Source organism: Electrona antarctica (assembly GCF_951216825.1).
Source record: "Electrona antarctica genome assembly, chromosome: 9".
Taxonomy (NCBI): Eukaryota; Metazoa; Chordata; class Actinopteri; order Myctophiformes; family Myctophidae; genus Electrona; species Electrona antarctica.
In genome coordinates this window covers 26,772,615-26,800,232 of record NC_136790.1, presented here as the reverse complement: position 1 = coordinate 26,800,232, position 27,618 = coordinate 26,772,615, and the positions used below count along the sequence as shown (strand labels likewise).

At 41.1% G+C, this 27,618-nt stretch overlaps 1 protein-coding gene across 6 annotated transcripts in view; it reads left to right on the top strand.

Moving 5' to 3' along the window:
• LOC306928888 (contactin-4-like) overlaps positions 1-27,618 on the top strand; it is a 215,373-nt gene that overhangs the window by 25,414 nt on the left and 162,341 nt on the right. For 4 of the 6 annotated variants that reach the window (XM_079509176.1, XM_079509175.1, XM_079509174.1 and 1 more), the window contains exon 1: positions 21,893-22,135. The gene's annotated coding sequence lies outside the window, so the exon portion shown is untranslated. Of the gene's footprint in view, positions 1-6,210; positions 6,293-21,796; positions 21,827-21,892; positions 22,136-27,618 lie in introns of those variants that run through there. The other 2 variants (XM_079509172.1, XM_079509173.1) reach the window with 2 other exon arrangements.

Here is a 27,618-nt window from a genome sequence, read left to right as displayed (position 1 = left end):
GGACTAGTAGCATGCCAAAGTTTGTGCTATTGCCATTGAGAATGCATTGGGCGTTTAAGTTAAATACGGGAGGGACATAATTTGACGTCAGAAACTGCCTGTCATAATTTCTCCCCCCTCCCTATTCCAAAGCCCCCCCCCCCCCCCCCCCCAGGTACATTATATATTTAAACTATTTTCAGCAATGGTACACTTGTTTTTTCAGTGGGTAGATCTTGTTGAGCTGGTCATTTTGAAAGTAGATCTCACGTCATAAATGTGTGGGCACCCCTGTTGTAGGACTAGTAGCATGCCAAAGTTTGTGCTATTGTCATTGAGAATGCATTGGGCGTTTAAGTTAAATAACTCCGAAACTACAAATCATTTCAAAGTAAAACGTTCCAGCATGTGTTTCCACAGTAAGCTGAATTATAAAAAGTGTGAATGGAGTTTCTAGGTGAAAGTGCTTTTTTGACGTGCCAATATCTGCCATTGAGCCCCATTGTGAATTTTTCAAACTTGAAAGCACTATATTTCTAAAACGATTAAACATTTCAAAGATTTCTTTTCAGGCAAACATGTCCACCATAAGATTAACCTAAATAGGTTTGAATGGGGTTTCTAGGTGTAAGTATGTAGGACTAGTAGCATGCCAAAGTTTGTGCTATTGCCATTGAGAATGCATTGGGCGTTTAAGTTAAATAACTCCGAAACTACAAATCATTTCAAAGTAAAACGTTCCAGCATGTGTCTCCACAGTAAGCTGAATTATAAAATGTGTGAATGGAGTTTCTAGGTGAAAGTGCTTTTTTGACGTGCCAATATCTGCCATTGAGCCCCATTGTGAATTTCTCAAATTTGAAAGCACTATATTTCTAAAACTATGAAACATTTCAAAGATCTATTTTCAGGCAAACATGTCCACCGTAAGATGAACCTAAATAGGTTTGAATGGGGTTTCTAGGTGTAAGTATGTAGGACTAGTAGCTTGCCAAAGTTTGTGCTATTGCCATTGAGAATGCATTGGGCATTTAAGTTAAATACGGGAGGGACATAATTTGACAGCAGAAACTGCCTGTCATAATTTCTCCCCCCTCCCTATTCCAAAGCCCCCCCCCCCAGGTACATTATATATTTAAACTATTTTCAGCAATGATACAGTACACTTATTTTTTCAGTGGGTAGATCTTGTTGAGCTGGTCATTTTGAAAGTAGATCTCACGTCATAAATGTGTGGGCACCCCTGATGTAGGACTATAGTAGCATGCCAAAGTTTGTGCTATTGCCATTGAGAATGCATTGGGCGTTTAAGTTAAATAACTCCGAAACTACAAATAATTTCAAAGTAAAACGTTCCAGCATGTGTCTCCACAGTAAGCTGAATTATAAAATGTGTGAATGGAGTTTCTAGGTGAAAGTGCTTTTTTGACGTGCCATAGAGCTGCCATTGAGCTCATTATAAATTTCTCAAATTTGAAAGCACTATATTTCTAAAACTATGAAACATTTCAAAGATTTCGTTTCAGGCAAACATGTCCACCGTAAGATGAACCTAAATAGGTTTGAATGGGGTTTCTAGGTGTAAGTATGTAGGACTAGTAGCATGCCAAAGTTTGTGCTATTGCCATTGAGAATGCATTGGGCGTTTAAGTTAAATACGGGAGGGACATAATTTGATTACACTTATTTTTTCAGTGGGTAGATCTTGTTGAGCTGGTCATTTTTAAAGTAGATCTCACGTCATAATGTGTGTGGGCACCCCTGATGTAGGACTAGTAGCATGCCAAAGTTTGTGATATTGCCATTGAGAATGCATTGGGCGTTTAAGACAGTCAGTCAGTCATATTTAATACTGTTTGTTTCTCGCGTAAGGCAGCAGTAACATTAGCGTTTTCTCTCAGTCAGTTGATTATTTATATCCATATGAGTGAAACGGCCAGGATGATTTGTTTATTTTTCAAACACAGTTCTTATATGAGGAATGAGGCGATATAACATTTCCCTTTTGGGATTACAATGCAAATAAAAAGTACATGAACCCGTGGACAGACTTTGGTGCTCTGTAGAGAGCAATTAAACACTTATGAAAGAAAATAAAGAAATAAATAGCACTGGGGGGCACGGTAGCACAGTCGGTAGGGCTGCATGTCGCCTCACAGCTAGAAGGTCCTGGGTTCGATTCCCGCTGGGGTACTGTGGGTGCTGGGGGCATGTTCTCTCCTCCGCATCATCAGTGCCCATACCCGAGGCGGGGTTGGCGAAAGGGCCTTTCTGTGTGGAGTTTGCAACTTTGCATGTTCTCCCCGTGTCCCCTAGGGTAGGTAGCCTATACAAAAATCATTAATCCTGGCAGCAATCCTGGTCTCTAAACTACCTCCCAATGGCCAGCAAGAAGAAAGCTTGGAGTTGGACTCCTCATGCATAGAAGGAAGCATGAGGTCAGTCCGCTGCCCCCCCAGGTTGGCAGAGGAAGTGTAGCACCCAGGATTACATTAGATAATTGACACTGGGACTGGGTGAAAAAATGGGTTGCAAAATCGTGGGATAAAAAAATAAATTAATAGCACTTACATATTTAGGTTAACATTTGTAACCAAATATGATTACAAAAAAATGAAGTTTAGATGCCAGCCAAAGCACATTTATTTCATTAAATTGTTACCCTTTCCCCAGATTAATTTTCAAGGACAAAACCTGTCAATTAGTATTGACTTTCATAATGGTTAATAATAATAATACTTTTCTCAATCCATTTGAGACTAGGCTTTATTTCAATCAAAAGGACTCCTTGGCTGAAAGAATTGTCACATGACAACTTGTCACACACAACTGTACATTTCTAATTAGGAATCTCCAAATCTATATCTACAGTTGTGAATGCTGTTTGTTAAAAAAAATACATTAGTAGTAAGTCCAGCTCATTATTCCTAATGAGCTGGAAGTATGATTTTAATGCAAAAGACAATAGATGCGCAACAGAGAGGCGGGGGGGTATTTCTTGCATTGTGTGGCAAACTGTGCAGATTAGGAATTGGACCTATTGAGGCAAATATAAGAGGAACTGTCAGAAATGGTAAGAATCACTGGCTTCCAGATACAGTATGCCACACTGTTGGAGCTACCACCTACCAGATCACGCTGCTTCCTGCCAAGTGCCAACATATTCAATGTAGATAAGAGCCTATCTCCACATAACAGATGCACAGGTAATTTAGCCGATAAGGAAGCAGGTAAAAAGAGATTCCTTGTCTGCTGCAACATTGAGGTGAGCAAAATATAGATTGTGTGAATATGTAGTATGATTTTCAAATATGGGTATACTGTACGGATATCTTAAAATATCCCCATTGTAAGCATCCATGAGCAGCCCTGGCTTATGTCAGCCAGCCTCATTCTGGCATATTCATGAACATAAGATGAGCATTCACTCAGCACTGAGCTATGGCTTTTATCAAAAGAGCACTTTGACTACCAAAATGATGAACTACGTATACACCTTGGTAAAATCCTATAGAGCTCAATTATTGTAACTATTTTCTAGAGAAACCAAATTTGAAATCAAAAGTTGAATCAAAAACTAGATACCTGAGCGTACGTATTTTAATTAATATAATGATACATATGTCAACTCAAACATTGTTAAAGTGAAATTTTGTTGATTTTGAACCACCTAATGTTGTGATAATATAGTGTGGGATAAGAATATCTGTGCCACAAAATGTCAACATTGCAAAATTATGATGAAAACAATGCTCTTTAATTGAGGTTTAAATCCTAGTTTTTAGTTTTTACAGTGTGGCTCCTAGGGGCCGAGTCGCTTAGGAGAGCTAGGGTCTGTGTGCATGCATGACTGAGACACTGAGTGTGTCCGGAACAACTCTTTAGTAAACAGAAAATACATTTTCAGGTCGGTCACCAATTTCATTCAAACAGGAGAGAGAACCTATTTATTGTCTTTTCCTAATCAAGTTTTCTCTCCTCATCCTCAATTTAATTTAAGCAGGGGAGAGAACCTATTTATTTTTATTTTATTTATCACTTTTTATCACTTCATGATATCCTGCATCCTATCCAATCCCATCTGAATTCTTTCTGCTGATTGGATTAAATTGGTATTCTGACCTGAAAATGCTATTTCTGTTGATTAAAGAGTTGGTGAGATGGTAAATAAAAACGTCTGGGTTTCCGAGGCTAGTGAGATGGTGACACCCCTTTTACTAAACAAACACTGTATACTAGCAATGAATACTCAGAAAATAGTAGAGTTATTTAACACAAATTTTTACAACAAAATTCTAAACAAAAGTGTGGCAAAATGGCTGCCAGACTGCACACACGCAAACAGCTGTTTCCCAAGGAGCTTACTGGGGAAGAACTCGGGAAGTGAATGTGTGCTTCACTCCATCACACCTCCTTCACACCATCCTCCACACATGGAGGATGGTGTATGGAAAATGAAGCTTGTGCATGGCTGCAACTTGCAGCGTCAGCCAGAAAGCCGGAAACGCTTTGCCGACGCTGCAAGTTGCAGCTGTGCGTTCATTTTCCATCCACTAGCTGTTTAAAAACCCGGAAGAGACGCCTGCTCTAAGCATCTTGCATCTTCGTGACTCTACTGTGTGGGAGCACTGAAAGCGCCAAAGCATTTCCGGAGGTCCCCAGCAGTAGGGTACGTGGCGGCTCGCCGGAACCGGGCCGGCACCCTGGGCTCGTTCCTGGGGGTCTGGAAGTTCTGGGGACCCTCACACAGAGTTGCACCACTCACTACACACGGGTGTGATTTTTACTTTCTAGAGTAACCCTAAACTTCGGTTTGCTACTTCCCACAGTTTTGATGTCTGTCAAATCGACCAGCTTCATTGGGAATGGTGTGCTCGTATTTTGCCAAGAGAAATGTTGTATAGTTTAATTGATATTAATGTATTCGTGCATTACATTTCCCCATTGACATGAATGTGAAAATGTGAAAATGCACGTTTAAGTATTTTTTCCTCGAAGACCGTAAACGCTATAGTTACAAAACTCGGAGGGGAGGTTCATAATAATTACTAATATTAATTAACTTATAATTATATCGGTCGGCCTCATGGTGGCGCTATAACAGCCCACTTTACGTTTTGGCTTATAACTCTTGAACCGTAGGTCGTAAAATCAAAATGTATTTTCCCCTGGATTCCTTGGGTCATGACCAAGGGGGCAGGCAGACTTTCCAACGTTGAAGCTCTCCTCCCTAGTGGTAGGAGGAGGGACTACAGGCGGACCCGTGGATTCATGACCGGGAAACCCCGTGCAGATGGGCTTTAACATTGAGCGCTCGGTTGCACTTCCGCATTTGACCACCAAAATTTGGTGGTCAAATGCGGAAGTAGACGTTCTGAGACGGTACTTCCGGCAGTCTTCCGGGTGCTTCAAAACGCCACTGAGCAACTTCCACTGACATGAATAGCTGGGGGGGCGGAGCTTCGCGCCAGTTCAGTCTCTATTATATATATACTCTATGGTCATGACGCATCTCCCCATATAGGCCACACCCATTTCAGTCAGGATAGATTTTCCGCCATTTTGATCGGTCGGCCGTAATCGGCTTCCGAAGCTATAGTGGAACATTTGGGCTTGCTTTCATAGACCTGGTCACTTGTTTCTTTTGCAAAATCTGGCAACACTGGTCACAGCAGCAACAGCAACAAATCTTTGGCTACAGCCAAGAGGAAGAGGAAGTTTCTTGTCCAACTATGATATTGTTGGCTACGGAGCCTGAAAAATCAGAATCCTTCAATACAATATAACTACACAACCCAAACCTCTACCAGTACCATAGTGTAATTTTGCTTTCAATACATTTCCAAAAGGATATTTTAAAAGTGATTGAAAGTGCTCATGACTCTCTCTATTGTTTCCGCCTCCAGTGCCTGTTTGACACTCTTCAGTCCAACATGCATAGAATTCAAAATCAATAATCTTGAGGAGTGGTTGGAGAGCCTTTATCTTTGGTGGCTGATGATTTGGCTATGTGAATTATTCATCAGCAGAAAGCCATGTCCTGTGCTGGTGAGCGCTGAGGATAGGAATAACAGCTTTACCTTATCACTCTTAATCTTAGAAGCTGCAGTAATGCAATTCCTAACATTTAGCACTTAATGGTGTGTCTGAGAGGGAACATGATCTAAGACCATTAGAGCTGTTTTGTGCTGAGGTTCAAAACAGGCTTTTCTCTCCTTATCTTTGCCACAGAGCTCACAATAGCAGCAGAGAGCCATGCAAGGTGAGACCAGCCCAATGTTTAAAAGGGTACTGACCAGTCAAATCGAGCGGGGTAAGTTCCCAAAACCTATTCTCTACTCTGCTTGTGTATCTTGCACATGGCAAGATTGATTGATTGATTGAAAATTGTATTAACAGTATGCAGAATGGGTACATTTCAAACAAAAGCACACGTCAATACAAAAACTGTTACTGTGGACGACACCATGATAAAGGGGCGGCTGTGGCTCTGGAGCTAGGTAGAGCAGGTTCTCCAATGATCCATGAGTCGGCGGTTCGAATCCCGGCTCCCCCGGTCTACATATCAAAGTGTCCTTGGGCAAGACACTGAACTCTGCATTATTGCCTCCAGTGGTTGCCACCATTGGTGGGAAGTGAGGACACTGGCAATACTGTTCGCCGCTTCACCTCCCAGTGTATGAATGAATGGACCATTGTAAGCGCTTTGAGTATAGGCATGTAGTGCATAGAAAAGCGCTGTAAAAATGCAATACATTATTATTAATTTATTATTAAAGCATACACTAGTTTACGACAGGGTCCACCATTTTCAATTCATCAGAACATTTAGAGACATACAAATATACAACACAATCTAAAAAACAAGAAATCATCATATAAAGGAAGTAAAAAGGGAAAAATATATACAGTAAGGGGAAAAGGGGTGGGGGGACTCACTTTACGGGGGCCAGTTTCGAATTGCAGCCGTCCGTAGGTGCCCTTTGAGAGCGGTTTTGAAGCAGTCAAGGGATTCACATGTCTTAATGGCTGTTGGTAGGGCATTCCACATTTTGGTGGCATAGGAGTGAAATTAATTTAGTTCCTTGTTTGTGCCGAATCTTTGTTGCACATGGTTTGTTGAACTCCCTCTGGTGTTGTGGGTGTGGACTTCATTGACATTAAGGAAGTATTTAGGTACATGGGTATTTTGGTAGTGTAGCGAATCTTGTGGACCAAACCCATTGCAAGATGCTGGACTCTGTCGTCAACCCTAAGCCATTCCAGCCTGTCAAAATGGGCAGGGGTGAGGTGGGCTCGCGGAGTGAGGCCAAGTAGTAGCCTGACCAGTTTGTTTTGGCAAGTCTGGAGCCTTGTTTTAAGGGCCTTTGAGGTGCTGTGGTACCAAGAGGTTCATGCATAGTCGAAGAAACCTTGTATATGAGGGCTCCTGTTAGGGTCTTCAAGGTGTTTTTGTTCACCAGTGAGGAGATCCGGTATAGGAATCTTGTTCTTTGGTCTTTGGTTTTTGATTACGTTGGTGGCCATTTTTATCACGGAAAGATTTGCCTAGGTAATTTCATCTTTTCGTGTGATGAAATTACTCTAACCAAGAAGCCATCTGCCTACCGTACTGGTCTACTATATACGTACCATACTGTAGTATTATCAACCGTTGTGTCTATCCAGTGATGGACTGTAACAAAGTACATTTACTTGAGTACTGTACTTGAGTACTTAAGTACGTTTTTGAGTATCTGTACTTTACTTGAGTATTTGGGTGTGTCTCCAAAATTTAAACAACTGTACGATCAGCACCTCAGTGTCCAATGTTGTTTAAATGTATTCTACCCAACACAATGAACTTTCTGTAGAAAAGCAAGTGTTCAATTGGTCCCAGACACTGAAAAAATAGTAACAGCAATTGAAGGGGAAACATTATCTTTATTGAAGACTTCATCAGGGCATGTTCTGATGAAGACCACCTGTGTGGTCCAAACATGTTGACCTTTTTAAATCATCTGTCTTCTCTCTACATTAAAGACATTTTTAGTATACATATTTCCCCTTTCTGTTTCCATGTTTGTATGCCTTGGAGCTACGTACATTTCCTATTCAGATGTCTCTTAATTCCCATAAGAGCACCAGACATGGTTATATTTTGTCTTGAAACTTTTTACTCACTTGAGTGCCTCTTGCCTTTCCTGCTACTGTAGAAAAGCAATTGGAATACATAATTTAAGAGTAAATAAAACATCTACTGATGCACAAAGTGTTGTTTTACCTGGAGTCACCGGGTGTTTTGGGTCTCACAACAGACACCTTCCTCCAGGCGACCTGACCGAGGCTGATCAGACCCCGGCCTGTGTCTAAGTGGCATGCTACTGCCCCCACTGTATCTTGGGGGCTTAGAGACAGTCAGTGGGGAAGAAGAGTGTTGGCGACGATCATATAGGCACTGCGGGTGGCCTGGCTCCTCCTTCGTATGACCAGAAGTGTGGAACTCCATCTGTGCGTAGCGTCATTGTTGCCGCTGAAGAGCAAACATCTCGGCCTCGTCAGGGTTTTAAACCCTCCTTGCAGAAACGTATAATATATCAAATGACAGCATGATTTACGGATTGTAGCTTTAAGTTAGCAGATTATATAAACATTAGTAAATGTATGCATTATCTTATGTCATAATGAATCAGAATCAGCTTTATTGTCACATCACAAGTTTACAGAAGTAAATATGTGGGTGAAATTCATTTTTGTGCATATAGTTCCCATCGTATCGTTATTTCCATAGAAAAAAAAGAAAGGGAAGAAGAAGGAGGCCAGGGCAAGAAGATAAACAACACGAAAAACAAATTATCTACCTATTTACACATGGTACCCGAGATCAGATATAAAGATGCGTGAGCATAGCACTGTATGAATGATATATGTATGGAGTGGATGTTAAAGTACTAGAAAAAACATGATACTGGTATAATCCGTAATTATCGTAGGTCCATGATTTAAATGATTTATGTTTCTGCAGACACAATGTCATTTAGCACGAACAATGGAAGGTGCCCTGGAAAATCAGTTGGGCCTTTTGGAATGCTCATCCACTGTCAAATTACTGTCAAATTACCTATATTTGACAGCAAAATAAATGTTTAAAAGTATTAAAACAAATACATGGACAATCTGGAAGGAAAATGTCCTTTGTGAATCACTTTAATGGCATGAAACAGACACCTTTCGGAACTAATGCTCCTTTAGATCTATCTAATGCTAGGCAAGTGCTTAATTTGGTCCATATCACATGGGCACAAAATGCCCTGTTCACTGAGTCCCCAGTTTCTCAGCTGGCCAGACCTTTGCTGAATGTAATTCCCTAACTCTTTCCACACATTTCCATCCTGTCCCCCATCTATCGTCAAATGAATGCCTAAAGAAATTAAACATTTTAATTCAGACAGCAATTATGGTATGCTGCTGCATTACATATTTCTATATTGAACTAATTGACATTCCATCGTTAAACGGGTTCAACCTTTTTATTACATTCATAATCATAATAAAAAACTGTCACATGTGTGTTACTTTGAGCCTCATGTCAGTGTCTGCTTTGTTTAGTTCAATCTGCAACAGTAACTTGTCTTTTTGTATAATAATGTTATATAATGGCATCACTTGTGGGCTATTTGTAAATGCATGTTGGACATGTTGACTATGCAACATACCCATTACAGTGAATTAGACTCAATTATTGTTGTGGCAAGAATCCTAACTTAACGACCCCAATGAGGAGTTTCCCAGAAGACTGATTACAGAGGTTCACAAGGTTGTTCTGCATATGCCCAATTACGTTTTAATGATGACTAGTGGTAGTGGTGGTGCACAGCCAAATAACGCACTCCTGTTTTGTAGCGTCTGCTGTTCACCAGTAGGCTATGCTGCTTGTTCATCAAGCAGATGAGGGGAAAATAGCAATGTTTCAACTGTGTCAAAGAAGCTGGTGGCTTTTAAATTAGCCTTTCAGGGAAACCATGCAGGCAATTACTTTCTACGTCATGCCATGTAGTCTGACTGTGGCGATACTGATGGATATGTTGGAACTGTATGGTGTCGATGATGGGGCTGAGGCTGAGCCACATGGGCTTATCTTAAGTTTAGCAGGTCCCATGTTGATGCATGTCCCCCAGTGAATTCTGAGCATTACCACACATACCCTCCACGTACCCTTGTTAGCGTGTCCTCTAGAAGCTGGGCCCAGCTGACACCAGGGAACGCTCAAAAGGCTGCACCTGGAAAGGCGTGATGAGATGAGATGTGCTACAGTGAGCAGGGAAATGAAGATCAGCGCGTCACTCGAGGGCGATGGGGTGTCGCGCCTTAACACAGTACACTTCTTCCCCTACCTGCCGACTCTCTGATGCTGTTTATGATCTCTCCTCGATATGTGAAAGAAAAGGAAAAAATAAAAAACACTGTATTCAGTGGAGCAATGTGGGTTTATCCTGGATATATGCTGCTATCAGTTCTCCTATAGGCCTACTGTATACACGGCTCACAAGTTTAATCTTGAGAAAACTCCATGTTTGTTATTTTTCTTCAAACATATTTGGATATTAGACAACAGCACATGCAGGTGTGCTTCCCTTGTAAATTATTCTTTAACAGCTAGAGGCAATCGATTATTTTTACAGCAGCCATTTTGACCACTAACACAACTGAAGGCAATAACATTATATTGTGGGCAAGTTTCATTTTGGTGTTGACTGTGTGCCATTCAACTTCATGCTGGCAACACCTAAATGAAACACACCCACAATTAAGCAATGTGCCTAACTGTAGTTCCCCTTTAGGTCAGTTTCTCATAGCTTTATTTGATTGGCTCATGCAGCACCAGATTTTAACCCGAAACATTATGAAGGTGTTGTGTGTTTCCACTTAGAATCTTCTGTTGAGAAACTTACCCGCAACAAGAAATGTTTTTGCCCATTTCTGGCAAAGATAACTACAGTTATACATGTAGTTATGAGTCAATTAATGTTACCTTCAGCGGTGTTGTTTACCTGTCAAAATGGCTGCTGTGAATAGGGTCCATTGCTTGCTGCAGCTTTTGCCTGGGTGATCACTGATTCCCTAATTGTGTGTCCGTAATGTTCCACACGTATTCCTCCACTGTTCATTAAGAGTTAATGAGCAATGAACTGAGATAGCACCAGAGATTTATTGGTGTTATATCCGTTGAATGTTGCTGTGGAAGGAAGAGTAAGGTATTATTGGTGTTATATCCGTTGAGTGTTGCTGTGGAAGGAAGAGTAAGGTATTGCACCATGTTGCTGAGAGAATACTTGTGAGGAAAAGAGAAACCCCAGATAAAATGGTTACCGTCTAGGCTACTTTCACTTTTTATCCGGATCAATGCTTTCATTCAACGCCAGAAATTGAATGTTTATCTGAATGAATCTAAAATCCTTTTAGATATTGGTCATTTTCTTTGTATGGTTTATTCAATAGACCTGCATGCTTTGTAGAGGCTTTACAACACTGACATATTGACAAGCAGCTTCCTTCCTTCCTTTCTTTGAGATTTAGAACATTTTATAGCTACTTATTATGTGGAAAGAGAAAGGTGTAGTTTACTACTTATGATATCTAATTTACAATCAATCCACTATAACTTGATACGACTTGGCAATATTGTCATCCAGTAGCCAGCTATATGCTTGTTGAAAGACAGTATACATTTTATTTGGTCTGTTGAATGCAGCTGCTGCTAAAATAGTAGGGTGATACTGTTACAGTGCAGATTAATTTACTGTATATTAGTGTCTGTAAGTATGTACAACCCAGACTCTTTGTCCTGTGTTTAAGTGTGTCACAAGGAAAATATTCCACACCAAAAGTGCATCTTATTGGGCACAAGAGGCCATGTCATCCTATAAAGCAAGCAAGTTGCTAATGACTTTTTCAGGAACTAATTTTCTGCTTTGTGGCACAGCCTATAAAACGGGGTTATTTTCTTCCACCAAGGGATGAATAGAGATTTAACTGTCTTTTCTCTTTATTGTCTCCAACGGCAGCATTTATATGTTGCACATGCCACTAATTGAAGACGGTCTCTGTCGACTTGGTGGCTTGTGGCCCATGGTGTGTTTATTCATTCTAATTAAGAGCAAGGGTATACTGTAGGTAAAGCCACAATTCTGAAAATATCACACACAAAAAACACTGTAATGTACCTGAAATGTTTTAAACTCCATAAACATGTGTGTATTTATAAAGATTTACATTTTTAAGAGGAGGGTGTCATTTTGACCCGTTTATCCCTGTGAGCTCAAAAGGGTAATTCATTTATACTTAATTGTGCGGCGGTGTCACAACGCATTGTGCAACTACAGTATAAAGCATCCATCTAACACCCAGACATGGTACCAAGATCTACTGACTGGATTGCCATGGAATTTTCCGTGCATTCTCCCGGGAGGAAGAAGCCTAATGCTTTTGGTGTCCCATGTCCTTAATACTAGTGCCAGCATCATGCCAAAATGTCCAGCCAGCTACTACATACCCCCCCCCCAAAAAGCACTGCCTCTAGTGCCCGTTTAGTTTTTCTTTAACTGCCACCCGCTTTGCAGTAAGACACACCACTGTGACAGCATTGCAAAGTGGACTAAATTAATTTAAAATGCTGAGCTCTTAGCGGCATTATAAAAGCCCCCCTTGATGGACCTTAATTCCCCATACCCGCTACATTTGTCATAACTCTGATCCTAACCCCTGAGGTTGTAAAAACAATGAGTGAGTGAGCACACAAGATGACATCATTGCCATGTTCATAAGGGTGAGGTTTATGGCAAATGCATTGACCGGGTATGCATAAATTGTACACAGTATTCCAGGAACTATAAAGAAAGGAAGGGGAATCTAGTACACAGTAAAATGAAATGTAATTCTTAGAATGGGCCTGAAATGTAACTCGGAATAGTGTGTAAGGAAGCAATGTGCACTATATGCACATTAGACCAAACGCTTACCATAAGGATGCCTTCAGCTTTGTCAGTCAAACTATAACCTTACTGATGTATTACTGCAGCACGATGACTTAATTATGACTGCACAGGAAATATTGTCCGTTCCTAGTAATGACCGCACTGGCCATCGATAAAAAGGCTTGATAAACGCAGACTTCCTGGGCATGGATGGATAAATACAGCCTGACTAATGAGAGCAGTGTTGCCGAGGATGACAGCTCTGCTCTACTGTATATCATGTGCTTCGTGGTTCGAGGGCAGTGGTGTCTTTGAAACCTCAGTGTGAGTTCTCTCTCGCTTTCACAATGGACATGTTCTCTAAGAGAAAATAAAATCAGCTCTCAAGGCGACCGTAATGAGAGATGCCATTTTAATATGATCTGTTTATTTGCTCTACTCTCAGGTGCACTCTTAAAAGAAAAGTAATAACGTTGATATTTACTGTACAGTACACTGTGTGTACGCGCACGCACGCACGCACGCACGCACGCACGCACGCACGCACGCACGCACGCACGCACGCACGCACGCACACACACACTGTATAGAGATGGGTTGGTTTATCTTTGGTGTCAAATTGACAATTGCCCACTCCCATTACCAAAATAACTTTCCAATTAATACATTTGTCATAATACTTAATGTATTAGTTGATAACTGATACGTGATTTCTTCAAAAACAGATGATGCATATTATGCATCATCTGTATTTGAAGAAATCACGTACAGTATAAAGTTGTTCAATCATCCATGTGCAATGTGAGAAAAATGTGTTCTTGTTGAGTACAATTGGATTTATTTCATGCTTGAGAGAAGTTTCTATCTCTCTAGTCTAGGTCGTCCTATTTGTCTATTTTTTCATTAAAAGACAGATTGTACGGAGGTTAAAATGTCTTGGCAAGTTGGCAAAGTAGCTATTAGCGGGGTCAGAATGAAAGTGGACTAACTGAGAACTCAACCAAAGCTGCAGTAATTGGTTGAGGGTTATTTCTTTCCCGAGAGGAAGTGACATGAGATGTTCCTAACTATTTGCGCTTCATTATATAGCAGGAGAGGTGTACAGTAAAGAAGCATGGAGAGGTTATCTTATCTTCCTCTTCGTCTTCCTATATTAATGAAGAAGTAGGTCTGGAGTGGCTTATTGTCAGTATCAGCCGGATCTGTCCCCGTTACAATGTGCTAGACCCCTGGGAGATGGATTGCTGAGGTGGAGCGCCACACCTACTATCAGCTCCCAGTACTTCGCGCACGCCGAGTTGATGGTGCCCAGGACCAAACCCATTAACTTGTGGTCCAAAGGCGAGAGCTCTACCGACTGAGCTACCTGGACACCATATTAGAATTCGCTTAAGGGAGGACCGGCCTCCTATGACGTCACTCTGACTAAAGGTCTATTCATGCTCCAGTTTTAGGTGATAAGGTGACCACCGAAAACTACAACATGATGTCACGCCGGGGTGGTAAGCGACTGCTCACCCAAACACATCTCTTTCTTTTTACTAACCACAGTTTTGGCCGGTGGTCACCTTATTACCTAAAACTGGAATAGGCCTTCAGATATAACCATAAACAAACCCCATACGCCCATATATAGACAGGACCATGGTCACTATGACTCAGACATTCCCGATATGCCCATATATGGCCTGGGCATGTATGGAGATCCGGTTGTCCAAAGCGCTCCCCAATGTTACTGTCATTGTATCACAACATAATATATTGCCTGAAGAACTCATCTGCTCTTAGCAGGTCAGCTGGGAATCGTCTCTATTTTCTCACTAATTATTGCTCTTCTTGCATATTGACTATTTTAAAAGGAGTAGATTTTCTTAAATCCCATTGCCTCTAATTAAGGCTTAAAGCAGGATAATTGAAGAGATCTAAGGTTGAATTAATTAGCTGAAACTGACTTACAGTATATAATTCGATTAGCAAAAAGGGACCAAGATATAACCCTGGGGATTTGCTGACAGGTATAATTGACTCACACTACTATTTAAAGGGGTAACGACATTCAACAAAAGGGAGTAATCCGGCAATCTGATTATGTAATATTTGATGATGCCACACCGGGAATGTAAATATAAACCAATTAAATTCATCTTACTGTACTCCTACTACTGTATGCACTGTCGGTCACCCCTCAGCCCGTCTCTGCCTCCATCGCACTAAACCAGAAAATAAAAATATATTTTATTAGTAAATCTGTGTATATACAATATATATTTCCCCGTCAAATATCTTATATGATTATTTATTGAAATTCTGTCGAGGCAGATACGTGAATCGCACATCTGTCTGGGTTGTTGGAGGTTGGAGGAATGCCGGCTTCCCTCTGATGCCGCTGGGCAGCCGGATTTACCATTGGGCTAGGGTGGGCTGCAGCCCAGGGCCCCCCGAGTCCCCTGACATTTTGTCTAGCCTGGGGGCCCCTACTACTGTAATTTAGTAATTCCGGCCCTGCCGCTGGGCATGTCTCGTGTACGCATGATTATAAATCCCACCAACATTCTAGGATAGACCCGCCTTACCATGTGTCCGATTGGCTCCCGGGCAGGCATAGTTTTACTGAGGTTAGGGTTAAGGTTAGGTTTAGGTAAAGTTTTACTGAGGTTAGGATTAGGTTTAGGTTAGGCATAGTTGCAAAAAACTGTCGATCACATCATCACAACGACTACTGGCCAATCACAGCGGGGCTTTCCTAGAACTGCAGGACCTTCTTTATTGGTTGCTGTTGCTTATCTGTGAGATTGCCCTGGCACAGGAGACCCGCCAAGCTGAGCAGTCAAGTGCCAGAGTTTCAAGCTGCATGGGGTTGATGGCAGTGCGTTTCAGAAGGTCTTTGGTATAGTCCTTGTAGTGCCTCTTTTGTCCACCGTCGGCACGCTTTGCATCATGTAGTTTGACATAGAGGACTTGGCGGGGCAGGCGGTGGTCAGGCATGCGGATGGTGTGTCCTATCCATAGTAGTTTTTGTTTTTTAGCCAGAGCTGTTTCCATACTAGCCTAACCTTCTAACATACTAAGCTTTATAGCGAGTGCTCAGTGCTAGTCGACAGGCAAACACAGAGCAAATGCTAATAAAGAAAGAAAAACAGGTGCGCTTCCTCTGGAAACTGCCCTTGGTTGAGGCAGTGGGTGCTCAGCTTTGAAAATAACTTAACTCATAAACCAACTAAATGTTAAAAGCGGCACTCCAACATAAAAGATGCAAGACTGGCTCAGATGCAATTTCTCATGTTAATTTGCGAACGCTGGCGCGTTTCGGCAGAGCCTTCTTCAGTTTTCACTGAGACCACGTGATGTACAGTAGTATAATATTTCCGGGCCCTGTCATAGAAACTTTAATACAATCATCTATCTGACAACTTCTTTATATTGTTTGCCAACTACTGGCTTCTCTGCAAGAAAACCCTTTTTGGTAGATATTACACATACTGTAGGTCTACTGTACTGTGTACTGTTTATACACAGGAACACACGCACGCATGCACACACACACACACACACACACACACACACACACACACACGGGTCAGTGACGTGACACCCCTAAAAAAGTGTTTTTTAAAAACCTTTAAATAACAGGAATAAAAATCATTTACTTTTGTTCTACTCACTCTCATCTTTATGGAAACATATTTTGTTTTTAGATATTTTATTGGAATCAGAATTTATTCAGCATTTTGTTGTACTTGTGCCTAAAATCATTATGGTGTGACATGACAATAATTGTTTATAAAATGAAAATGGAGTACACCTTTCTTAAGTTACTCACTTTATCAAAGTCCTTTATCATAACTAACCTGTAATCCACTATAGTTTTGTGAAAATTTCTTAAATCTGTATATTATTTTCGTAATCAACACTCAATGTGAGGCCCATGTTGTCGGTCTTTCAACATATTTTGTATTTATTGTGACACAACTTTCTCTAAAATTACACAAATATTTGTGACTCTTCCTGATACTATTTGCTATGTAATCCATGAACATTAATGGTTTCATCATTAATAAAGGTATGATTTTTTCACTATTTGGAACGTCACACCAAATGATTTAGTGTCACACCGTATGATCATATCTTCATTTCTCAAAGCAAACTGTGTTTTAACCTACCTATTAGTGAGTACTGAACTTTACAGATTGATTAAACAATTACTCAGGAAAAACAGCAACAGGAAAATTGCTTTAACATTGAATAACATGCAAATGACTTAATAAAACAAAATTAAACACATTTTATTGTGGATAGTTGCAGATTTTAGGTGAAGCTGTTTAAAACAAATGTTTAAATGGACAAAAGAAACATGGGTCTTTGTTATTTATTGTTATATCTGTAGGAAAATACAGTTTGCATCATATGGTGTGACAAAAAAGTCATATGGCGTGACAGGCAGACAGTCACACCATTATGATATAGTGTCACACCATATTATGTTTTCTGCACTTAACATAACCTTGAGGCTACTAGCTACACATTAGCATGCTAACAACATGCTAGCTATAACAAAGCAACATAGATTTACATGTAATTATGACCAAAAAAATCTAATAACTTTAGCTTTTTTAATGAAAAAGGTGTCACACCCACAGACACTCGGATGAGTCGCATTGGTCAGCGTTCCAACAAGATCGTATTTCATGGAAATGTTAAAATGATAATTCACCACAGACACCTGTCATGCTATTGTAATGCAAGTGCTGAGCAGCCTTACTGAAGAAGGACCTCTCTATCCCAATGGGTGTCCAAACAATTGCCTGTTGAAATTTCCCAAAATGGTGTCACACAATATGATTTTGGTTTGGGGGACAAAATCTTTTTGATCAGAAATTACTGAAAACATTATGCTTGGACTTTGAAAAGATTAGGCTCACAAATAAACATCTATATTATATTTATGGAATTTTTAAAAGAATTTTAGCATTTTTTCCCCTTAGTTTTATTCAAGTTCCTACTTTGAGAAACAGGGCCAGGACAGTCGCACCATATGAGTTTTGCTATGTTTGGTTGAAAATTCTGAAGAAATGAGGAATTAAATGTTTTAATCTTGAGTATGTTCACATGAAGCATAATGTCCTGCACAATATTCAGAAGGTTTTTGACAAATATATATTTTATTTATACGCGTTTGACACTGAGGACAGCAAAGGACAGCATGTCACGTCACCCACCCACACACACACACACACACACACACACACACACACACATTCCTTTTTATAGCAGGTTACATTAAATGCACAGACAGACAGAGTTCATGTTTCAAAGGGCAATACCATTGTTCTTGTAATGTGCCATACCACAACAATGAAAGTTAATACCTCTGAATTGTGCTACACCTTCTAATGAATCTCTGTAGAAGATTAGAGCCATGTATGACCTTAGCTCATCTGCCTTAAAAATGCAATCATCCGCTGGTGAGGATTATACTTTTTCTCAAACAGCCTAAATCGTGATGCAACACATACAGTGATGGGTTAGATTATAGAAGAACCATCATTCCACTACTGAGATTGATACATAACACACTACAATCTCCCTTCAGCATACTGTGGAATCTGGATATGTGAACCATGTATTTCTGCACCTTAGTTACTTACTTACTTACTTAGACCTTTATCCTTTCGGAACATAGGCCCGATAGGCCATTGATGAATCGTTTCCACCCGTGTCTGTCTTAGGCCATCCTCTCCAGCTATTTCCACGTCAGTCCCTTCTGTTGCACATCTAGCTATCTCTGATCCTTCTCCAGGTATTTTTGGGTCTCCCTCTGCTCTGTTTGCCTTGTGGGTTAAAATGGTAAATGGTGCATTTATATAGCACCTTTATCCAAGGCGCTTTACATAGATTGTGCATTACATTACATTCACCCATTCACACACATGCACACACCAATTGTGGCGGAAGGTACCAACCAGCACATAGGGAGCAATTTGGGGTTCAGTGTCTTGCCCAAGGACACTTCTACATGTGGACAGGAGGAGCCGGGATTCTAACCGCCGACCCATAGATCATTGGACGACCTGCTCTGCCTCTTGAGCCACAGTCTCCCCTGGGTTCCATATTAGTGCCTGTTTGGTTATTGATGTTTTGCTTTTTCTTAATATGTGAGTGACCAATCCAGCTCCACTTTCTCCTTGTATCTTGTAGAGCTGTATCTACTGGTTCTTGTTTGGTGCGTTCCCACAGGTTGATGTTGTTATTGTCATGATTTATTACTTTATCTGCTTGACTCAGTAGCGAAGCTGCGTAAGCATATCGATATATCTATGATATGATGACCTGCAGCTTCTAGTGTATCAGAGAGACTGCCTGTAGTGTGCGCAATGATATAGATGCATGCTTTGTTCCTTCATTCTGTTCTTATCTTTGTTTCCATATCTGCTAGGGATGTCATATATCTGCTGTTCATAAGTATATATTCAATAAAGTAGAATGTATATGCAATAGCCTACGGCCTGGTGTTGACATATGTTTCCACGCGCGCGACTCAGCTGATCCTCACCCACCACCACCCCTTTGGTTTAGATGGAGACTCATGTGGGACCAGATGGTCAACCGAAATCACAATAGTTATTGATACGGTTTGGCCTATCAATAACTGTTGTGATTTCGGAATGCCTGAGGAATCTCCTGACCTTAGAGGAGACCTTACATCTCCTGAGGAATGCCTCTTAGGCATGGTTGATGAAAGTCTGCAATTTATTGGTGATGTAATTGGTGGTCCTCTGGGTTTCTGATCCACAGTACGGATTTGATGGATATAAATTTTGTAAAAACAAAAAAGCTCAATGATGGCTATAGGTGATCAACCACTGGAGCGGAGACATAAGAGCTACCTTTACAAATACTGCTATCATTTATTGCTTTGCTGCATTTCAATCAGTAGACTTCATTGAGACTTGTCTTTTAGATAGGCCTAGATGAGCCACTGATCCTTTGATGTTGAGGTTTTACTTTCTGTATTTTATGTAAATCGTATGTGGTTTGACCTTACACACACATGCACAAGCATGCGCGCGCACACACACACACACACACACACACACACACACACACACACACACACACACACACACACACACACACACACACACACACACACACACACACACACACACACACACACACACACACACACACACACACACTCCCTCTTTCAGTGTTGGATTGCCAGATCGAGACTCGCTCTCTCTGGCAATCCAACCCTGCAGTCAGCTGGTGTTTCTTATGCCTTTGGGAGGCATGTGTGTTGTGTTGGTAGTATATCAGCTCATTGATTAAGATGTGGCTACACAGGGTTAGAAGGTAGACCAGGCCTACCCAACAAACCTCTTGCCCTCTGTATCCCAATTGGCTTAAACGGCCACAAGCAGGTCAATGGTAAACATTGATCCCATCAGCCAATTCTGCTTAATTAACGTGATCCACAACGAACAAAACCAAAAAAGCAATAGATGAATGATGGTGGACATAAAACCTTCACTCCTAGTAGACTAGATAAATCATCCACATCACTCACGTGAATGCAAAATAGGCCTATCTGGTTGGTTGTTATTGTTTTTGTTATCTTGGACAGTATACGCAGTATCATGGCTCTGTTGAGGAACCTGACTTTCAAATTCACGAGCAGGCTGGATCTCTCACTGAATGGACTCATTGGACAGATGACAGACCCTGGCCGTAGTTCTGTCAGGTACACTTCTACGATTAGAGGACACTGGCATGAGTACCTCTCCTAGAGTAAACTGTGGGGCTGGGTGTATGTTTATTTATTTTTTGAGTGGTGCAACCACTCCATTACACAGCTATGTGTGTCCCTGGGTCTGTCCCTGGGTCTGTCTGTCTGTCCAAGCACAAAAATAGCTTGGTTGGTAACTCTCGACCGTCTGGATGTTCCAGGGACCCCCCAGTGACCCCTGGGGACCCCCACACGGTAACTCTGTCATTTCTCAACCGTTTCGGAAGCGGGGCGCCTCGCCGGAACCGGGCCAGCCCCCTGGGCACGTTCCTGGTGGTCTGGATGTTCCGGAGACCCCCCGGGGACCCCCAGGGACCCCCACATGGTAACTCTGTCATTTCTCGACCGCTTCGGGCCCAGGGCGGCTCGCCGGAAAAGGCCCGCCCCCCTGGCTGCATTGCAGGGGGTCTGGATGTCCCAGGGACCCCCGGGGACCCCCACACGTTAACTCATTTCTCGACCGTTTCGGACGCGGGGCGGCTCGCCGGACCCCCACACAGAGTTTCACCACTCACTTCACATGGGTGTGATTTTTTTCTCTTATGATGTATTGTCTTACCTTGTGGGCCACAAGCCTGTAATAATAGTATAGGACTATAGGCACTATAGCCTACTATAGGCTGCATAAATGCATAATGTTCATCTGTGTACTTGTAACCTATGTAAACTAGGATATAACTCGGCGTGGAACTCTCAAAGTGACAGGCTGTGTCAAATCCCAGCATGAACAATCTTGAATGACTCCTGCACCTGCAGTAAACAACTCGCTTCAAATCGATGTGAGAGAAAGAGGAGGGTGGGTGCTATAACATTTTTATTTTGTATTTAGCCTACTCTGAGTCTAGCCTACTTAGTTAGTGAACTGCTGCACGCACCATAATATATGATATCATACGTTGTTTTAGCAGAAAATAATATTGTTAACTTAAACACATCCCGATTGCTTGGACAGCCCAGAAGGGGGTTTGTTCCGCGTGAATGGTCGGAGCGGTGAGTGGCTCTCCGCGGAGAGAGACAGCTCGTGGTCGTGCGTGTAGGCTATACGGGCGGCGCGCTGCTACAGGGGGCAGGGAGGAGAGACTGACGCACCACTCACTGTTATCATACAGTAAGTATACGAGCCTCAGTTCACAGTATGCAACCTGCGATACTGCACGCCTGCCATCACCTACTACTTAACAGTGTAACAGAGATGGAGGTAGCAGGATAAACCAGCGTGTGTGAATGTAGCACAGTCTATTCTTTTGGAGAACACAATAGCCCACCTGCGAGCTCCACTCGAGCAGGCTGTGCAGAGACGGATATTTCTCCGACAGCATCGCGACGACTCAACAGTGATGTCTGTGTACAGAATTTCGTTTAGTGTCAAATTACGGATTTATCTGAGGAAATAAATTCACCGGAGGACTATTTGCGGGTGAGGAGTGATACATTATTATTATTATTATTATTATTGCTTGTGTTATACATTGATTTAATTAATTGGGCTACCACTTGTCTTTACTTTTTTATGGGCAGATAATATCTGCCCATAAAAAAATATAATACGGTCTTTTTTTGATGTGTTCAACTAATTAAATTAGTTAAATTTGAACGTGTCTACGTAGCCACTGCCCATTGCGTTGATGCGCTACATATAACTTTTAAAAACACTTGAATTGGATTAAACGTGGCATGGGGTTTTGAAACTGGATCGACAAGCTATTTAGTTCACTGCACGAGCCTGGAATTTTGCTGATCTGATTTGCCAGCTGTGTGTTGATTTGCTCCAGGAAATGTCACTCAGTGTAGGGAAAGTAATCTGAGTTTGTGGAGTAGGATATGGCTGTCCCAACAGTCCCATCACTACAAATGTTAATCCCCGCGCAGTGCTGTCTCCCCATGATGATAATCCCACTGGATTTGCTGATTATTCCGTTGACCACCTACCGCGGCCATTAAATCCGTGGTAATCTATTAAAGCAAGAAATACTTGATCTCCCTCTCTATTTTTTTACATTCTCACCAGCCTTTACAACCTCTTTGACACATAAAAGCTCGGTTGAATTAAATCTGGGCTATTCTTTTTATGTATTATTTTCCTGTCAATTGAGTATAGGCATATACTGGTAACAAACCCTCAGGGCTTTTGTGTTGTTCTATTGCTATAATTGTATAATCGTATCACTGTGCTTTTTGCAATACCGTTACTAAATTAGGCTATTCAGTCAGTCAGTCAATCAATAAATCAATCAATCAATCAAATTTAAGGCCATTCACAATGCAATGTACTGTTAATCTTGCTGATCTGGTTTTACTAAACTGTCAGATGACTTGGATGGTAACTTTTTTCTTTTTGCGTCATGAGTTGTTGCTGCAGGGTAAAGCTTACTGCTTTAATATGCATACTGTAATAAATGATTTGTATCATCTGTCAGATTTTTAGCTTTTGCTTTTATGGGATCAGTCATGTGATTTCCTCATGCCTATTCAGCATTCTGGTTGGCCTACATATCTGATCTGTGTCCAATTTTCTCGTCATTTAAATCAAGTGCTGGCCATGATTAAAGTTAAATATTTTGTGCTTTTGGAATGTCAAATGTGTTCAAAATGCAGTGCTCATGTTTGCCTTATATTCTTGTTATCATCATCCACTGCCCTGTGTATACATTTGGATAGATAGAGGATATCTCTTCATCCCGCATATAGGCTATATAATATTATCCTCAGCGTTATTAAAGAGAGTTAAATTAACTCTTCAAGCTGTAAAGTTTGGCAGCCAAATGCAGCCAGGATTCACTAGGAATCATAATCATATATGTAATAAACTATAAGTGGTCTGTTGTATTGCTCCAATCTAACTTATTCACATTACAATATTTATAGTCTGCAGACATATAGCCACTTAGTAAAACGGACCTGAGTTGCTACTGTACTTGGTATGTGCTCTTTATTCACTCTACAACAAATCTCTACGCCAAAATAGATCTACAGTATAAAATAATAGATTATGAGCTTATATATAAGCTCATAATCTATTATTTTCCACAGAATAGGGATGCTGGGGCTCAAGTGGTTAAAGGGGCAATTCAACCTAAATGAGTGACATTAATTATTTGATAACTCTTTTTTTGTTTAGAATTTGATAAAAAGGTCTCCTTTATACCTAATTAAAGTGCATCTTCATGTAGAAGTTTTAACAATCACTTGAATCCACCAATTATTCGGCAATACCTTGTTTGTGGATCATCTCTCTGGCTTTTACATTTTGATCACAGTAGTGCATGCAGGTACCCGACCACCGATTATGATGAGAATAATTCTTCCAGGCAGGGGCAGTATAGTTTAATCTTCGCTGCCATTTTTCTGGGCGGTGTTCTTCTGAAAGTATCATGGTAGACTGATTTGAAATCCTCTTGTGTGTATCTGTGTGCGTGCGCGTGCGTGCGTGCGTGCGTGCGTGCGTGCGTGCGTGCGTGCGTGCGTGCGTGCATGCGCATATTTATGCATGCATTTGTGTGCGTGCGTGTGAGCTTTCACTCAAGTGTAAAGAAGGAGATAGAAGAAGAAAGAGAGACTATACTCTGTAGTGACTACTAGGGCATTGCACACCAGGGAGTCTATGATTTAGATACTGTGAGCCTGATGCTCAGAGGACTGCAGAACCAAACTGACTGATGTCCGTTATGATATCATGTCGCCACTCACCTCACTGTGTACAGTATACAAATGTTAATGATAATCTCTGTGGCAGCATTAGAGGACAGTTTGCCTGACTAGCATTGTAATGAAAAGAATGTGAGGCTTCCCTGATGATCTGGAGAGTGCCTCCCTATAGGCAAACGCAACCTTGCAGGAAAACAGACCTTTAATGGTTAGCGTGCTGGAGGCCAACTGCCTGTCAGAAGTGATGAAGCACAGGAGTGACATTAAAAAGATCCTGGAATACTTGCATTTAGACGAGAGACATGCCATGAAATTTTAATTGCATGGTTTCCTGTGGTCATATTGAGAAAATGTGTCATCACGGTCATTTTTATTTAATGTCCTGCAGGAAATCATGCTAAAGAAAAGAGAAAAGAGAGACACTGAGAACTTCAGTGTCAATATGATGTCTTTGGACTCAACATTGTCGTTGTTGGTACCATTTCATTAGTTCGATGGCCGTTATTCCCAAGTACCTGGGCGCTCGGGTGGCACAGTGCTAAAGTAGATAACCAGTACCCACCACTGCGGAGTCTAGGGGTTCGGATCCACTGCGATGCATCCGGCTTGCTGAGTGTCTATATACGAACATATTGGTCTGTGTTTGGGCTGGGGCGGCATCTGTCAGTGGGGATTTGGGCGTAGGAGTAGGAAGGAGATGCTACGTCCTCCCGGATGGGGATCTTCACCAGGTGAGCCAGTAGGATACAGCAGTGACAACACACACATGAATGTGTGTGGGGAGGAATGACAAAAATAATAGTAAAAAGCTAATATAATAAATCAAAACAAAATACATTTCCAAAGTAACCTAACATACAACCTAACCTCACATAAAAAAATATGTTTTAATTGACTTGGGACCTCGGAATAAAGGGCCGTCAGACCAACAGGCAGCCAGCCCCCTGCCTTGCTGTCAGAAAGATGTAAAACTTAACTTTCCAAGAGTTGAGCTGACTAATTTTGTTGTAGGCTATGACTTTCCTAACCACTTCACTGTATAATACTCCCTCTAAGTGTGACAAATGGCGAATACCCCATCTAAAAGCTCAAAACATTTTTTTGTTGTTGTTGCCCAAAATAGTGATGTGTTTGTGCTTGTTAGCCAGTTATAGTTCATTTCCGTTGACAGAGATTCTTAACTTCAAGAAGCTTTTGAAACAACGTTTTATGCTGGTAGTGCACTGCTCATTATGGGTGTATCCTGGAGAACTGGATCTGAACAAAACCATTTATAAACATTTGCCCCCTTTCAGACAGTTGCCAAAATAAAACTTTTTATAGCAGCATGCATAATTATGCAAATGGTTTTTAAAATGTCCTCATTGATTGCTAGTAATTAAGGAATGTACAGCAAACCCTGAATATACTGTATCTACTGCAAAATGATGGAAGAATTCTTTGGGATTTTGACTTTGCGAAGCAGGAACTGTTGCAATATGGTACACTGCTTTGACCAAGTGTCAAAGAATGTAATCATTGAGGATGCTCTCGCTTCCACATTGACAGGCAACAGGTTTTGTTTTTGTTTTTCTTCTTTCCTAGACGGAATGTGGAGTCTTTTCAACAGGAGAAATGTTTTTTCGTCTCTTAGATCTCAGGAGCGTGCCGATTAGGTTGCCCTCACTAAGGCATTGTGCAGACATGGGGCAAAAAGCAGCAAATAAAAACAAATGCTTGGTGGCAGATGTTTAGCACTGCTTCACTCTAGGTTTTCAAAGTAAACAGTGCTGTTAGATTATTTGTGAATGTCGTTGGATGGATGTGGAAGCTGTGTGTCACTGCTTCCAATTTACTGGTACACAAAGTGATTTATATATGTCACTTATTTCAATCAAGAATGGTGCATAATACTTGATTTGATTAATTGCCAGTTGTGAGGTATACTATTCTTATATCACCTGGAACAACACTGGCAAATAGATATATTATGCTTGTATGATTACTCCTCTCTAGTATAGAGAGAACACGGATATGACAACATTATTTTTGCTGTTATGTTGCTGAGATTTGTCTGGTTTCCAGGCAGTAGACATAGAAGAGAGCATAGACATTATAGCAGCAGAAAATTAGACATTTAAGAATCATCAAGCAAAACTGCTCTGCTCAAATATTGTTCAGTTGCCTGTTATTCTGCAATGAATTGTTAGAACGGGGACAGATCAAACATGCGCTGTAGGTCCTCCATTGCATGTGTCAAAATCACTGGTTGGTCTCATTAGAGGAAGTGTGCAACCACATTTGGATCTCAGTCGAAAGTGCTAAAAAACAGTGTGGAATTGCAGTACTTGTATTGAACGTGTCATGGTTTCACAATTATTTTGCATAATCGTTTTAAACCTTTAACCTTTCTGTTATTTAAAAAAGTATAAAGTCATTAAATATGTTGTATATTTATGTTATGTACGTCACATCTATATATATATTTTTTACTTTTTACTTTTGTGCCTTTATTGATAGTTACAGTGAAGACGGACATGCAGGAAAGAGGGAATGAAAGAGGTGGAGAGACATGCAGCAAAGGTCATCATGAATGGGACTCGAGCATGCGGTGCGCTAGCTGTCAGGCCAGACTCGGAGCCTATATGTGACATGCGCCTGGACCGTTAAGCCAGCCGGCGCCCAATATTTATCTTCCCTTTGATTCTTTTTTACAAAGCCTATAGCCAAACAGAAATATTTTTGTATTAATGTTCCAATATTCAAAATTGCATGATCATGCAATTTTGCATGATAGCCCTAGTTATTGCTAAATATAGCTGACAGTTTAGTGAGCACAGACTGTTGACTTGTGTTCAGCCTGCACACCACTGACTGAGATGATGTCACGCGCATACCCTCTATGGGACAGACCGCTGACAACGTTGTCAGATGGGGAGGGGTGCTCTCTGTGAATTGTGTTCTTTGGGCCATTCATCAATCAAATAAAACATGTTTAGAATATTGAACCATCTTATGCATATTTTCCTCTGTATGTAGCACTGGCAGTTGTGTGATCCCATCGCATCGGGTGAACATGTTGCACTGACTGATTCAGTCAATCAGTCCGTGACGACGTTAGTATGGGAAGGCATTGTGGACTCCCCATTGGCTTAAAGAACAGCCAATGAGGAGAAAGTTGTGGAAAAATTCACTACTAGTGCAGCGACTGAATAAAGGCAGCTTGCTCCACAAGCTGGTAAAATATCATCTATCCTTATGGGAGTTGAAATCAAA